Source organism: Saccopteryx bilineata, chromosome X (genome assembly GCF_036850765.1).
Source record: "Saccopteryx bilineata isolate mSacBil1 chromosome X, mSacBil1_pri_phased_curated, whole genome shotgun sequence".
NCBI classification, from domain to species: Eukaryota; Metazoa; Chordata; class Mammalia; order Chiroptera; family Emballonuridae; genus Saccopteryx; species Saccopteryx bilineata.
In genome coordinates this window covers 39,851,322-39,866,340 of record NC_089502.1, presented here as the reverse complement: position 1 = coordinate 39,866,340, position 15,019 = coordinate 39,851,322, and the positions used below count along the sequence as shown (strand labels likewise).

Sequence of the window (15,019 nt, the reverse complement as noted above, 5' to 3'; positions counted from 1 at the left end):
ATTTATGCTGGTGAGTCAAAGTTGGTACAATATTTGCAAATCAATAAACATAATGCATCATATAAACAAAATGAAATCAGTAGATGCAAAAAAACCCCCAAAACATTTGATAAACTCTAGTACCTATTTATGTTAAAAACTCTCATCAAGTAGGAATAGAGGAATCATACCTCAACATAACAAAGGCCATATATGACAAACTCATAGCCAACATCATATTCAATGGGCAAAAACTGAAAGTGTTTCCTTTAAGATCAGGAATGAGACAGGGATGTTCACTTTCACCACTCTTATTCAACATAGTACTGGAAGTTCTAGCCACACCAGTCAGAAAAGAAGAAGTATTAAAAGGCATCCAAATTGGAAAGGAGGATATAAAAGTGTCATTATTGGCCGATGACATGATATTTTACATAGAATCACTAAAGACTTGTAAAAAACTAGATCTAGTAAGTGAATTCGGCAAAGTAACAGGATACAAAATTAATATTCAGAAATCAGTGTCATTTCTATACACCAATAATGAACTATCAGAAAGAGAAATTAGGAAAACAATCTCATTAACTATTGCAATAAATAAATAAGGTACCTAAAGATAAATTTAACCGAAGAGGTAAAAGACCTATACTCAGAATATTCTGGGATACTGAAGAAAAAAAATTAGGAAAATATAAACAAGTAGAAGCATATACTGTGTTCACAGATTGAAAAAATTAGCATCATTAAAATGTCAATACTATCCAAAGCAATCTACAGATTCAATGCAATTCCTATTAAAATATCAATGGCATTTTTCACAGTTCTAGAACAAATATTTTGCAAATTTATATGAAACCAAAAGAGAACCTGAATAGTTCCAGCAACATTGAGAAAGAATAATAAACTTGGAGATATCATATTACCTGATCTCAAAATATACTACAAGGCCATCATAATCAAAACAGCCTGCTGCCGGTATAAGAACAGGCATACAGATCAATGGAACAGAACAGAGAACCCAGAAATAAGCCCACGCCTTTATGATCAATTAATATTTGACAAAGGGGGAAAGAGCATACAATGGAGTAAAGACAGTCTCTTCAATAAATGGTGTAGGGAAAATTACGTACATGCAAAAAAAAAAAATGAAATTAGACCACTAACTTATACCATATGTATACTAGAATAAACTCAAAATGGATAAAAACCTTAAATATATGTAAGTCAAAAAACCATAAAAATCATAGAAGAAAACATAGGTAGTAAAAACTTTTGTAGCAACATTTTTGCTAATATATCTCCTGGAGCAAAACGAAAAAATAAAAAAAATAAACAAATGGGACTACAGCTAACTAATACCATCAACAAAATGAAAAGGGAACCCAATAAATGGGGAAACATATTTGTCAATGATACATGTGATAAATGCTTAAATTAAAAAATATATAAAGAACTTAACACCAGGAAAACAAACAATTCAATTAAAAAAATTGGCAAAGGGTCTGAATAGACACTTCTCCAAAGAGCACAAAGACAAAAAGAGACTTTGCTTGGGGTGATAGGTGCCTGATGCACTATGCAGATGATGTTTTATTGAGTTGTACACTTGCAGCCTGTATGGTTTTGTGAATCAATGTCACCCCAATAAATTAAACTTAAACAGTTTTTGCCTCTCATATTTTGATGCTGTTAGGAGCATACACATATTTTTTCTTGTTCTGAAGTCTGACTTATCTGAAATTAATATAGCTATTCCCATGATTCTTTTCATTAGCATTAGCATGCTTTATATTTCTCCATCTCTTTGCTTTTAATGTATATGTATCTTTATATTTAACATGGCTTTCTTATAGACCACATATAGTCAGTTCTTATTTTTAATACATTCAGATATGATGTCTTTTAATTGGTGTGTATAGATAATTCACCGATTCAGCTAAATTAATATTGACCATATTTATAATGATTTTCTATTCATTGACCTTGATTTTTTTCTTTTGTGTGTGTGTACCTTTCTTCCCACCTTTGCTGATTTTAATTGAGCATTTTTTATTATATTTTTTCTTTCTTCTCTTAGCATAACAATTGTAATTAAAAAAAATCAGTAGTAGCCCAACTAATCTAAGTACACATTCAAATAACATTATACTGCTTCACAGATAGTGCAGGTTCCTTGTAGCAGTGTATTCCCAATCCCTTTTATTCCATCTTTTATAAAATTATTGTCATTCATTTCAACTTTTTCTAAGTTATAATCAATTCATTGTTGCTATGATTATTTTGAATAATTATTTTTTAAATTAAGAATAGAAAAAGTACAATATTTTATTTTACCTTTATTTTTCTTTCTCTGATGCTTTTTCTGTCTTTATGCAGAACTGAGTTTTTAAATTATATCATTTTCCTTCTTTCTAAAATATTTTTTTAACATTTCTTGCAAGGCAGGTGACAGATTTCTTATTTTTGTCTGAAAAATCTATTTCTCATTCACTTTTTTCCTTTTTTTTTGTATTTCTCTGAAGTTGGAAATGGGGAGGCAGTCAGACAGACTCCCGCATGTGCCCGACCGAGATCCACCTGGCACACCCACCAGGGGGTGATGCTCTGCCCATCTTGGGGCGTCGCTCTGCAGCAATCAGAGTCATTCTAGCACCTGAGGCAGAGGCCACAGAGCCATCCTCAGCGCCCGGGCAAACGCTGCTCCAATGGAGCCTTGGCTGCGGGAGGGGAAGAGGGAGACAGAGAGGAAGGAGAAGGGGAGGGGTGGAGAAGCAGATGGGAGCTTCTCTTGTGTGCCCTGGCTGGGAATCGAACCCGGGACTCCCGCACGTCAGGCCGATGCTCTACCACTGAGCCAAACGGCCAGGGCCTCATTCACTTTTGAAGGATAGTTTTTCTCTATACAGAAGGAATAAAATACATATTTGAATTAATAATGGCTGAGAATATTCCAAAATAAGTGTCACACCAAAGCACAGATCAAGGAAGAGAAGAGAACACAAAGCACGATATATATGAAAAATTCTACACTCAGCCATATCATATTCAAATGGCAGAAAATTGAAGACATAAAGAACATCTTGAAAGAAACCAGAGGGAAAATACATTATTTATAGAGGAACAAAGATAAGAATTATATCTGATTTCTCTTCAGTAACTATGAAAACATAAAGAGCGTGGAGTGAAATACTTAAATTGTTGGAAGAAAACTCCCACTATGACATAGATAAAAGTGAAGTGGTTACCAAGTGGAGAAGGGTAAGAGGGAGTAAAGAGGGATAAATAATATGGTGATGGAAATGATTTGACCTTGGGTGATGAGCACACACTATAATTAACAGTTCAAATGCTGTAGAAATGTTTACCTGAAACCTATGCATTCTTGTTGATCAATGTCATCTCATTAAATTTAATTTTCTAAAAAAAAGTTTAAAAAATTCCCGCCATTACACAGATAACTTGAAGTTGATAGTATTTTCATCAGTCTTCATTATGAAGCTAAGGGGAGATTCTTCTACAGAAAGACTGCTTGGCTGGTTATATTCTGACTTGAATGTGTGTTTGCCTTAAACTATCTCTTACATGTCACCTGTCATAGGATTTTAGGCAAAATCAAAACTCTTGTTAAACATTTTTCCCCCAATCAGCGCCTCCGTTGCACAAATCTCTGTTAAAAGTGGTCTGTTTGGTCAAGAATTCAAGTTATGATCTTGAACTTTTCACAACAAAGTCAACTTTGCATGCCCTGTTATTGGTATCTAAATCACCGAGCTTTCACTTCAGACAACTTAGGATCTATTTCCACTACAGGTGTATTTAAAACAATCAATTGTGAATTGTCATAATAAGCCAAACTGGTTATAAGACAGTGCTTTATCTTTGTAAAATAATATGTATATATAGCTGAGCACAGAAAAAAATGAGCAGAAGTATACATAAAAAATTAACCATGGTTATCTTGTATGTTGAGATTACCAATATATTTTGTTTTCCTTAAACTTTCATGTATCTTTTGAATGCTTATTCAACAAAGAGCATCTATTTTAAAATCAGGAGGAAATTATGTTAATATAAAGCTTGCTTAGGCCATCTGATAACTGAAAACACATTCTACTAGATATATTAAACAGCCATTTGTTTAACATGTCCATGTTCTAACCTTTTATTAACTTAGATCATGTAAAGATAAAGTGCCTGGACCACATTTTCTTAGCACTTGTAGGAAGACCTTTACTGAGTTATAATTTAATACTTGCCCTCTTCCTTTACAGAAGGTCAATAAAGAAATGTCAAACAGAGAATTCTTTTTTCTTCTCTGAAAACAAGGTTACAGATGTGTTTTATTCAAACTTCTCATGGCCAATACTGTTTGAATAGGTGGGAGGTGATTTTTGTGGATGAAACTGTCATTTTCTCTTACCAACAAACCCAAAGTTCCTCTTTTTAGCCTTCCAGGAAGCACAAGCCAAATTTAGAGTGCTAGTACTATAATGTACCAAACCAAGTGTTAAAAATATCCACTCATTCTACTTTCTTCAGATGGCCTCTGTTTTGTTTCATCCTTAAAAACATTATCTTACAACTATTCTTTCACATATAACCTGTATCTAATATTTTTATACTCAAACAAGTTATAAGTCTTAAATGAATACAGTACTTATTGCAAAAATCTTGTGACAAAGTCCAGGTATGCTCCAAGTACATAAAATCAGAGCCATGGTTTCCCTTGTTTCACCTCCTTAGACACTATTCTGGCATCCTTTGGTTTGCTGTCCAGAAAGCAAGAATTCCTTTCAATTTATAAGTACAGAATCTTTAGTTCAGAGAGCATAAATGACTCAACCAATACCACACAGCAAAAAACAAAGCTGACCGAAAACTAGGTCTCCTGACTTAAAGCAGTGTTCTTTCCACTAGCCTCTGAGGGCATTCCAATCCTACTGAGAAGTCAGGGAAATATAAGAAGTATGGACATAAAGACACATATTTTCAACCTTCCTCACAAATCTCCTCTGGTTTAGCTTTTTTAGGTTTATGAATAAGTTTAGTCTTAGTCTCTGTCTTTTAATTCTCACATTGTATATTGTCTCCTAGGAGTTCTGATTACAAAGTTCTTTATTCATTCACCTGGCTCATCTCTTATGTGATAATTGGCTGCCATGTGCAAAAGACTAGGCGTCTATTTAAAAGCCTCACAACTACTTTTCTCAGAGAATTGTTAATCAAATTAGTACAGTGAACAAAACACCGAATTTGGAGACCAGGGTTTGAGTTTTGGTCCTGGTTTAGACTTGCTGTCTGTCCTTGTACAAAGTCACTTGACTTCATTTTCAAGTTTCTCATAAAAAATTAAGTGGATAATACCACTTGGCTTTCAAGAGAGTTATTCTAATATCTATCACTTGCTAAAAACTAACTATATGTCAGCCACTTTTGCAAAGCACTTGGTGTACACAATCTCATTTATTCTCTAAATGCCCGTACTGATGGTCATTATGCTACTATTTGCCCCCACTGTACTGATAAAACAAACAAACAAAAACAATCTAAAGCTGGAGAGGTTAAGGGACATTCCCAAAGTAGAAAAGAAAGTCATGGAGATCAATTTTGATATAAGTGGATTCCAGGGCCTCTATACCCAACTGCACTGCCTCTCCAACATAAAAAAGAAATAGTTAGAAATGTCCTTTCAAAAGCATTAAGCTTTCTAATTTTAAGGTATTCTTCCATTCTTCTACTTCACTGACAAAGTTCTAAGACATGAATAGGTCTACTCTTTTACTTGCTTCTTTCTATTATCCAATAATCACTTCAAATGTTGAAGTGAGAATATGGATGAGGAAATTCAATTCTGTCTCATTGCTTTTAACAATAGAGAGGTTCTGGGTAGGCTCCATACGGCCATGCTTCACATATCTGGACATTTTCTAAGTATCTTATTCCTTCCCTTATATCTTCTGGAGCCTTGTCCTTCCTGAGAACTCCAGTGGCCCATTTTCAGCCAAATGTGAATGTTGGAAGTTTTCTCCTGAGGAGATAAATACGTGAGACTCCAGTTCCTTGGAAGATCCAGATAATTCATCTTATAAATCAGGAATGGACTCTGTGAAGTACTCGAGCAACTTCTCTCTCTAGAACCTTTGCCAGACTTGGCACAGGCTGGTCCATTCAAAGTACGTAATTGAATATTCCTCACAACTAAATTCTTCCACCTCACTTTGATCAGTAGTTCATTACCTAAGTTAGAGCTGCCAAAAGAGGCAAACTCTTCAGCCCATTTGTCCCATATTTGCATGAATATTATGCACTAAATGTTACGCTCCTTTGAATTTCAAAAGAGCTTCCTGGCCTCTTTGACCAGAACTTTAACAACAGAGCATAATGGAGTTATAGAAAGACATTTTCCAGTTAAAACTTCAAACCTTGCTGATTCTGGACAGCAACAAACTTTTATATAAGCCACAAATGGCTCATTCATTCGCTGCAGTGCACCATTAGTATTTCCTGGGTTCCTGAGCTTGTCTTCTCTCCTGGGAGGGCAATTATAACTATGGATAATTAGGTACTAGCAAATGGTAGCACCCACCTTAACATTTCCTTATATAAATAGTTTTCCACAAATATAGCCTTTTCCAAGACTTCTTCAGATTTTATACCAATTGAATATCTTTGACCATAATGGCACTCCCCTTCATTACATCCTGATACCCCAAAATAGAAGAGCAAACAGGCTACAGAGCACCTTCCTTGATCTAGAAGGTTATATTCTAACCATCTCATGAAAGATCAAAAACCTTGGCCTCCTTGGGTAAAACGGTATGTGGCAACAAGAAGAGATGTAAAGGTTTGTTACCCTTATACTTACATGTGTCCTGAAGTTATTTCAGGTTTCTCTTAGTTTTTTTTAAACCTTTCTTTCATTATTCCACTCTCATACCTACACTTCTCTAGAGTAGGACAGTAATAAATGGGAAATTATATATATTTTTACCTTAAAGGTCTTTTCTTCTTTTGGAAAAGTAATTATTTCCAATTGGGAGGACTTTGGAATAAATAGAAGCACAAAGTTGAACAAAAATGACATTCATGGACCTACATCACCCAGAGATAAAAGAAAATTGGTTCCCTATTACACACTACATATGAATATGTTTCTGATGGAATAGAGAACTATCAATAAAACCACAAATTATGGAAGCAGTAGAAGAATATACAAGAATATGGAGTTGAAAAGACCTTCCAAGGAATAAGAAGAAACCCAGAAGCCATAAAGGAAAGTAATCACAGCTTTGAATACACACAAAAAATTAAAATTCTTTTTTTTTTAACAAAGACAGAGAGAGTTAGAGAGAGGGATAGACAGGGACAGACAGACAGGAACAGAGAGAGATAAGAAACATCAATTATTAGTTTTTCATTGTAACAACTTAGTTGTTCATTGATTGCTTTCTCATATGTGCCTTGACCAGGGGGGGCTGCAGAAGATCGAGTGACCCCTTGCTCAAGCCAGCCACCTTGGGCTCAAGCTGGTGAGCTTTGCTCAAACCACATGAGCCCGTGCTCAAGCTGGCGACCTTGGGGTCTCGAACCTGGGTCCTCTGCATCCCAGTCCGATGCTCTATCATTGCACCACTACCTGGTCAGGCAAAACATTAAAATTCTTAATGAGAAAATATCGTAGAAAAACTGATATAAGGTTTTCCCTATTAAACTTACCCTAAAATGCAAAATTAATAAAACTTTTGGTGAGGGAATTAGAAATGGACACTGATATAAAGATGATGGAAGTATAAATTGATAAAACTGTTTTGGAGGACAATTTGACAGTACTTATAAGATTAAAACTGACCATATACTTCTACCTACAATTCCTCACAAATACTTGTCTAAGTGCCTAACAGTGTTTATTAATGCCTTACTTTTAATATCAAAAATTAAAAATAACTTAAATATTTACAAATAGATACTGGTTAAATAAACCATGACACACACAACTGGAAACTATGAAGACATTAGAAAAAATATGGTACTATTATATTCAATATTCTGACATGGAAGGATGTCCTAAACACATTGCTGAATAAAAGGAAATTATAGAAAAATACATATGTCCCATCTTTTTGTAAAAGAAAAATTTCTACAGACATATGTTTATTTTTATAACACAAAAGAAAGTGTTTGGAAGAACACATAGCAAACTTAATAATGGCTACTTCCAGGGAGTGGGATGGGAGTTGTGGAATACATGTTCTTTATATACTTTCATATCATTTTGTAGAGTATTATTAATTTTATAATATAGCACATTTTAAAATAAGTTAAGATAGTAAGTTAATATAAATATTTTCCAGGGCTATCAAATTTTCAATAATTAGATTTTTTAACAGTTGCATGATAAAACATTACATGTAATATGTAACCATTCCCCAGTGGATTGATATTTCCACTGCTTCTAATTTCTCACTGGTAGAGCTGCAGTATAAACAGTGCATGCACTGTTTGTGTGTTTGTGTTTGTGTGTGGGGGGGCTGTATGTGTAGGCAACATACATAGGGCATATCCTTTGAGATTTCTCCTTTAGTGGAGATAAGTTTGCATGTGTCTTTGAAACAGTAAACCTTGGTATGGACTCAAAGAATGATGCTGAATGGCTCATTCAGGGAATGGCCATTACCTTGACCTCATCATCTGATTATAAGCCAGAAACACCAGACCAAAACTGGTACCCTACGTCAGTGGTTCCCAACCTTTTTTGGGCCATGGACCAGTTTAATGACTGAAAATATTTTCACGGACCGACTTTTAGAATGGGACGGATAAATGTATCATGTGACCAAGACAAGCGTCAAGAGTGAGTCTTAGATGGATGTAACAGAGGGAATCTGGTCTTTTTTTTTTTAATGTGCCTTAGGCATGAAACAGCTCTGGCCACCAATACAGGTATCAAGCTAGGATGAACTAGGACTGAAAACCTGCTTTGCCCCTGACTGATATAAGAACAGCACCACCAATCAGGTGCCTCCTTGCCCATTGTCAGGGGCTCAATCTGGTCATTTTTTAAAAAGAAAACATTCAGACTTAAATAAGAATAAAATGGAAATAATGTAAGTTATGTATTCTTTCTCTGCGGACTGGTACCAAATGGCCCACGGACCAGGACTGGTCCATGGCTCGGGGGTTGGGGACCACTGCCCTAGGCCATGTGTTACATCATCATTTTGACATTAACTGAATACCAAAAGGTCTTGGGACAAATTCATGGGCAGTGGAAAACCTTAAAAAGGCATAGTTTTTGCTTTGTAAATACCATATTTCCCCATGTATATGACACACCCTTTTTCAAAAAATTTGGAGTCTAAAAACTGGATGCATCTTATACAGTGCTTGTAGATTTTTTTACTTGCATTTCCTGCTTTTTCACTCTTGTTGTCTTTGTGCTCATTGTTTCGCACTTGTTACTGGTATATTATGGTAGGTTACGTTTTGCCATGTTCTTCCCAGAAATAATTCAGAAAAGATTTTCATACAGTGCTAAATTCAAGTTAAAAGTGATCCAGTTTGCAAAAGTGAATGGAAATCATGCTGCTGAACATAAGTTTTGTCCTCCTCCAACTGAGAAATCAATCTGAGACTAGTTACAGGAAGAAGAAACCCTACTGAAAATGCCACGGCAGAGGGCAGCCATGAGAGGCAAGTCAGAAAAATGACCTGATTTAGAGAGAGAATTAAAAATATGGGTTGAAAAGCAAAGGGAAATTGGAATTCCTGTGTCCACAAAGATGGTTCAGCATGAGGCAATAAGACTTGATGATGAAAAAAGAAGTTACTGATTTCAAAGGAGGACACAACTGGTGCTTCAGGTTCATAAATGGAGTAAGCATGTGTACACGCACCACACATGCCCAAAGGATGCCTGAAAGCTATGAGCACAAGATCCTTAAATGTCATCATTTTGACATTCAATGTCGGAAGACACATCAGTTTGAGTTGGGACAGATTGCAAATATGGATGAAGTCTCCCTTCAATTTGATGTCCCAAGTAACAGAACTGTTGATTAGAAGGGGGTGAAAACTGTAACTGTAAAGACAAGTGGACATGAAAAGAGTCATTATACAGTTGTTCTAGCTTGTTGTGCTGACGGAACCAAACTGCTTCCTATGGTGATTCTCAAGTGTGAAACAATGCCAAAAGAAGACATTCCTCAAGGAGTGATTGCCCACGTTCATGACAAGGGTTGGATGAATCCATATGGGATGAAGATCTAGTCTGAGAACGTTTGGAGAAGGAGAGCAGGTGAGCTCTTAAGCAAATCTGCCCTATTGGTGCTTGATCAGTTCAGGGCACACATAACAAAAAACACAAAGAAGACTGCTGCAGAGCAAAAAACAAAACTTGCCATCATACCTGAAGGTTTGACATCCTAGCTCCAACCACTTGATGTCAGCATTAAAAAACCCTTCAGAGAGATGACGTCAGAGTAATGGTGGAGTAGGAAGCGATACCAATAAATCTCCCCCAAAACTCAACAAGATCTTCAACCAGAAACAGAAAAACCTATACTTGGAGCCTCCAGATGCTTCACAATACACCCGAAGGTATGGTCGAGTGAAAAATTGGCTAAATATATAACCAAATCCTGAAGGAAATAGGGAGTAAGAAATGCTCCGCCTTCCTCACTAACCTAAACAGGGCGGCTTTCTCTGGTAACTGTGAATATAGAAACTGAAGCGGGCAAAGGGGGTGAATACATCCAGGCCGCGCACAAAAGGCCGAACCAGGCTGTGGCACGGAGATCCTAGCGGAGGAAAAACTGTTCCTGTGGCAAGCCGGGCAATACAAGCTAACATTTGCGCCAAACCCAAACAAAGAAAGACAAGCGGGGCAGCCATTTTACCCGTTCTCCTGGTTGGTGCGCAGTTAGTGGGCGAGAGATCTCTTCCTAAGCCCCAGAAGTGGGTGTCTGTGTTGCCCCACAGAGAGGCAGGGTCAGAGGCCTTTCTGTGGGCCGAAAGCAGAATCTCTGGGCAGCCCCAGCGCCCTGGGAAAGCCGCGCACGGGAGGGAGTGAGAACTAATTCCAACGGTGGAAATTTTCCGTGCTGGTGAGGGTTTCACTCAGGGAAACGCAGCCGGCCTCATATCCTGGTGTGCGCGCGCAGATAGGTAGTGAGCGATTCCTCCGAGTACCTCGGCAGGGTGCACCCGTGTTATCGCAGAGAGGGGCAGAGTCAGGGGCCTTTGTGTGGGCAAAAGCGGAATCTCGGGCCGCCCCAGCGCCTTGCAAAAGCCGCGCACGGGGACGGAGCGAGAGCGAATTCCAGCGCTGCAAATTTCCATGCGGTTGGGGGTTTCACTCAGAGCATGAGACTACTGGCCGGATATCCTGGTCTGCGCACGCAGATAGTGAATGAGAGTTTCCTCCAAGCACCCCGGAAGTGGGTGCCCGCCTGTGTTACCGGAGAGAGTGGCAGAGCCAGAGGTCTTTGAGTGGGCGGAAAGCCTGCCTGATTATGCTAGTAGCTTTGACTGACTGAGCCTTACCCAGAGCCCTGTGCTGAGTGGAAATAGAGTGGGGAGTTGCCAGCTCTTTGAACCTCTTACTATCCAGGCAGAGGCAGCAACAACCCCATAGCTGGATTATCAGGCTACTAATTGAGGAAGGAAAGACTAGGAGAAAGGCTCCAGGAACACGGACTCTCTCACTGTCGGAGCCTATGAAAGCTAATGAGCCTTGACTCCCAACGAGACTAAAGCACAATACATGACATTGCCATAGAGACTTATCAACTGCAAACCTCTACCTGAGCGTGCCAAAGGGGCAGAACCTGGGGTACAGAGTCACCGACCAGGAAGAGGGAGAGAAAAGAAAAAACAAGAAGATAACCTCGCAAAATCAAGAATAATCTGCAGACTTTATAACCTATCCCATTTTATTATATTTGTTCGTTTGTTTCTCTTATCTTCATTCTTGATACTTTTTTTCGTCCTCCAATTTGGCCGATTAACTCTCTGCCGGTCTTACTCTCTCCTCTCCTTGAACTCCACTACCCATAAGTGTTACATCTCCCATTATCTTTTTTCTCCTCTTCCTTTCTCTCTATGAGGGTTGCACTCCAAAACCCTTAACTCTCTCTCTCTCCTTTCTTTCTTCTTCTTTTACTGGTTCCCTCTTTTTTTCTCTCTCTCTCTTTCTTTTCTCCCTCTATATTAGTTTCTTCCTTTCTCCTTTACATCTCCTCTCATTCAAACATCAATAACAAACAAATTATCTTATCTGGGACTCAAACTTATGTTTGTGGCATTTTGGGGGTTTTTACTTCACCTTTTTAAATCACTAGCAGTGCTCCCATCCCTGGCTCTCCATTTTATCTAGTTCTTGTTCCACTAAATACAATAGTATTTTTTTAAATTGTCCCCCCATTTTTCCATTTTCCTCTTATTCCTCTCATCATAACTCTTAGACAACCAACACCTAAAAGCAAATCATTTTATTCTTGACCCAAATTTTTTCTTTATTTGCTTTTTGTGGGTCCATACCGCCCCCCTTTTTCTTTTTTTTTTTTCTCTTTTTTTTTGCCCCTTTATTACTTTTCCCCAATTCAGGACCTCCATCACAGGCATTGTTATAATTCACAGTTCACCACAAGATTTTCTCAAGAAAAAGGGGAGAGGAGAGGAAAAAAGGAGGGGGGAAATAATTTCTTTTTTTTAAAAATTATTATTTTATTTTTCTTTATTTCATTATTAATTTTTTTAAAAAAAACAACTCTTTTTTATTTTTTATTTTTTTTAACTTTTTATTCTTTATTAAATCTCATTAATACTATCAACAAAACCACCCTCAGATGCCATTAAGGAAGAGAAAATCAAATATCATGGATACAAAAGAAAGAGAGGTAACACAGCTAGATGAGGAAAAATCTATGGAGAAAAAATTTAATATATTGGAAATCTGGGAGCTAAATGACAGAGAATTCAAGATAGAAATCCTAAAAATCCTCCGAGATATACAAGAAAACACAGAAAGGCAATTTAGGAAGCTCAGAAAAAAACTCAATGAACACAAAGAATATATGTCCAAAGAAATTGAAACTATAAAAACAAATCAAACAGAGATGAAAAACTCAATTCACGAGCTGAAAATCGAAGTAACAAGCTTAGCTAATAGAACAGGTCAGATAGAAGAGAGGATTAGTGAAATAGAAGACAAGCAACTTGAGGCACAACAGAGAGAAGAAGAAAGAGACTCAAAAATTAAAAAAAATGAGATAGCCCTACAAGAATTATCTGACTCCATCAAAAAGAATAATATAAGAATAATAGGTATATCAGAGGGAGAAGAGAGAGAAAATGGAATGGAGAACATACTCAAACAAATAATAGATGAGAACTTCCCAAGCCTGTGGAAAGAACTAAAGCCTCAAATTCAAGAAGCAAACAGAACACCGAGTTTTCTTAACCCCAACAAACCTACTCCAAGGCATATCATAATGAAATTGACACAAACCAACAGCAAAGAAAAAATTCTCAAGGCAGCCAGGGAAAAGAAGAATACAACATATAAAGGAAGGCCCATTAGATTATCATCAGATTTCCCAGCAGAAACTCTACAAGCTAGAAGAGAGTGGACCCCAATATTTGAAGTCCTGAAAGAGAGAAACTTTCAGCCACGAATACTATACCCATCAAAGCTATCCTTCAAATATGAAGGAGAAATAAAAACATTCACAGATACAGAAAGATGAGGGAATTTATCATCAGAAAACCCCCACTCCAGGAATTACTAAAGGGGGTTCTCCAATCAGATACAAAGAACAAAAAAAAAAAAACAGAGCCACAAGTAAAAGCTCCAAGAAGAACACAATAAAACCAAATTTAAACTGTGACAACAACAAAAAGAAAGAGGGGGAGAAGATGGAGATTAACAGTAGCAAAGGACGATGGAGTGCAAAAGTACTCACAAAATAGTTTGCTACAATGAACAGGGTAGGGACCCTTTTCATTACTCAAAGGTAACCACCATTGAAAAAACCACCACAGAAGCACATGAGATAAAAAAGATAGCAACAGAGGAAAGATGTATGGAATACAACCAAATAAAAACAAAAGATAGAAAAACGAAAGAGAAGGATCAAACAAGACACAAAACTAACAGAAAGCAAGATATAAAATGGCAATAGGGAACTCACAAGTATCAATAATTACACTAAATGTAAACGGATTAAACTCACCAATAAAAAGGCACAGAGTAGCAGAATGGATTAAAAAAGAAAATCCAACTATATGCTGCCTACAGGAAACTCATCTAAGTAACAAGGATAAAAACAAATTCAAAGTGAAAGGCTGGAAAACAATACACCAAGCAAATAACATCCAAAAAAAAGCAGGTGTAGCAATACTCATATCGGATAATGCTGACTACAAGACAGGAAAAGTACTCAGAGATAAAAATGGCCATTTCATAATGGCTAAGGGGACACTGAATCAAGAAGACATAACAATTCTTAATATATATGCACCAAACCAAGGAGCACCAAAATATATAAGACAGCTACTTATTGACCTTAAAACAAAAACTGACAAAAATACAATCATACTTGGAGACTTCAATACACCGCTGACGGCTCTAGATCGGTCATCCAAACAGAGAATCAACAAAGACATAGTGGCCTTAAACAAAACACTAGAGCACCTGGATATGATAGACATCTACAGGACATTTCATCCCAAAGTGACTGAGTATACATTTTTCTCCAGTGTACATGGATCATTCTCAAGAATTGACCATATGTTGGGCCACAAAAACAACATCAGCAAATTCAGAAAAATTGAAGTTGTACCAAGCATATTTTCTGATCATAAAGCCTTGAAACTAGAATTCAACTGCAAAAAAGAGGAAAAAAATCCCACAAAAATGTGGAAACTAAACAACATACTTTTAAAAAATGAATGTTCAAAGAAGAAATAAGTGCAGAGATCAAAAGATTAATACAGACTAATGAAAATGACAATACGACATATCAGAATCTATGGGATGCAG

General features: G+C 36.9%; 1 protein-coding gene and 1 non-coding gene across 6 annotated transcripts in view; both read right to left on the bottom strand.

Moving 5' to 3' along the window:
• Window positions 1–15,019, bottom strand: part of CHRDL1 (chordin like 1) — a 156,044-nt gene that overhangs the window by 130,914 nt on the left and 10,111 nt on the right. The window lies entirely within an intron of this gene.
• On the bottom strand, window positions 8,878–9,021 carry LOC136318038 (small nucleolar RNA SNORA48). The gene has a single exon (XR_010728005.1). It is a non-coding gene; the product is annotated as a small nucleolar RNA SNORA48 (small nucleolar RNA).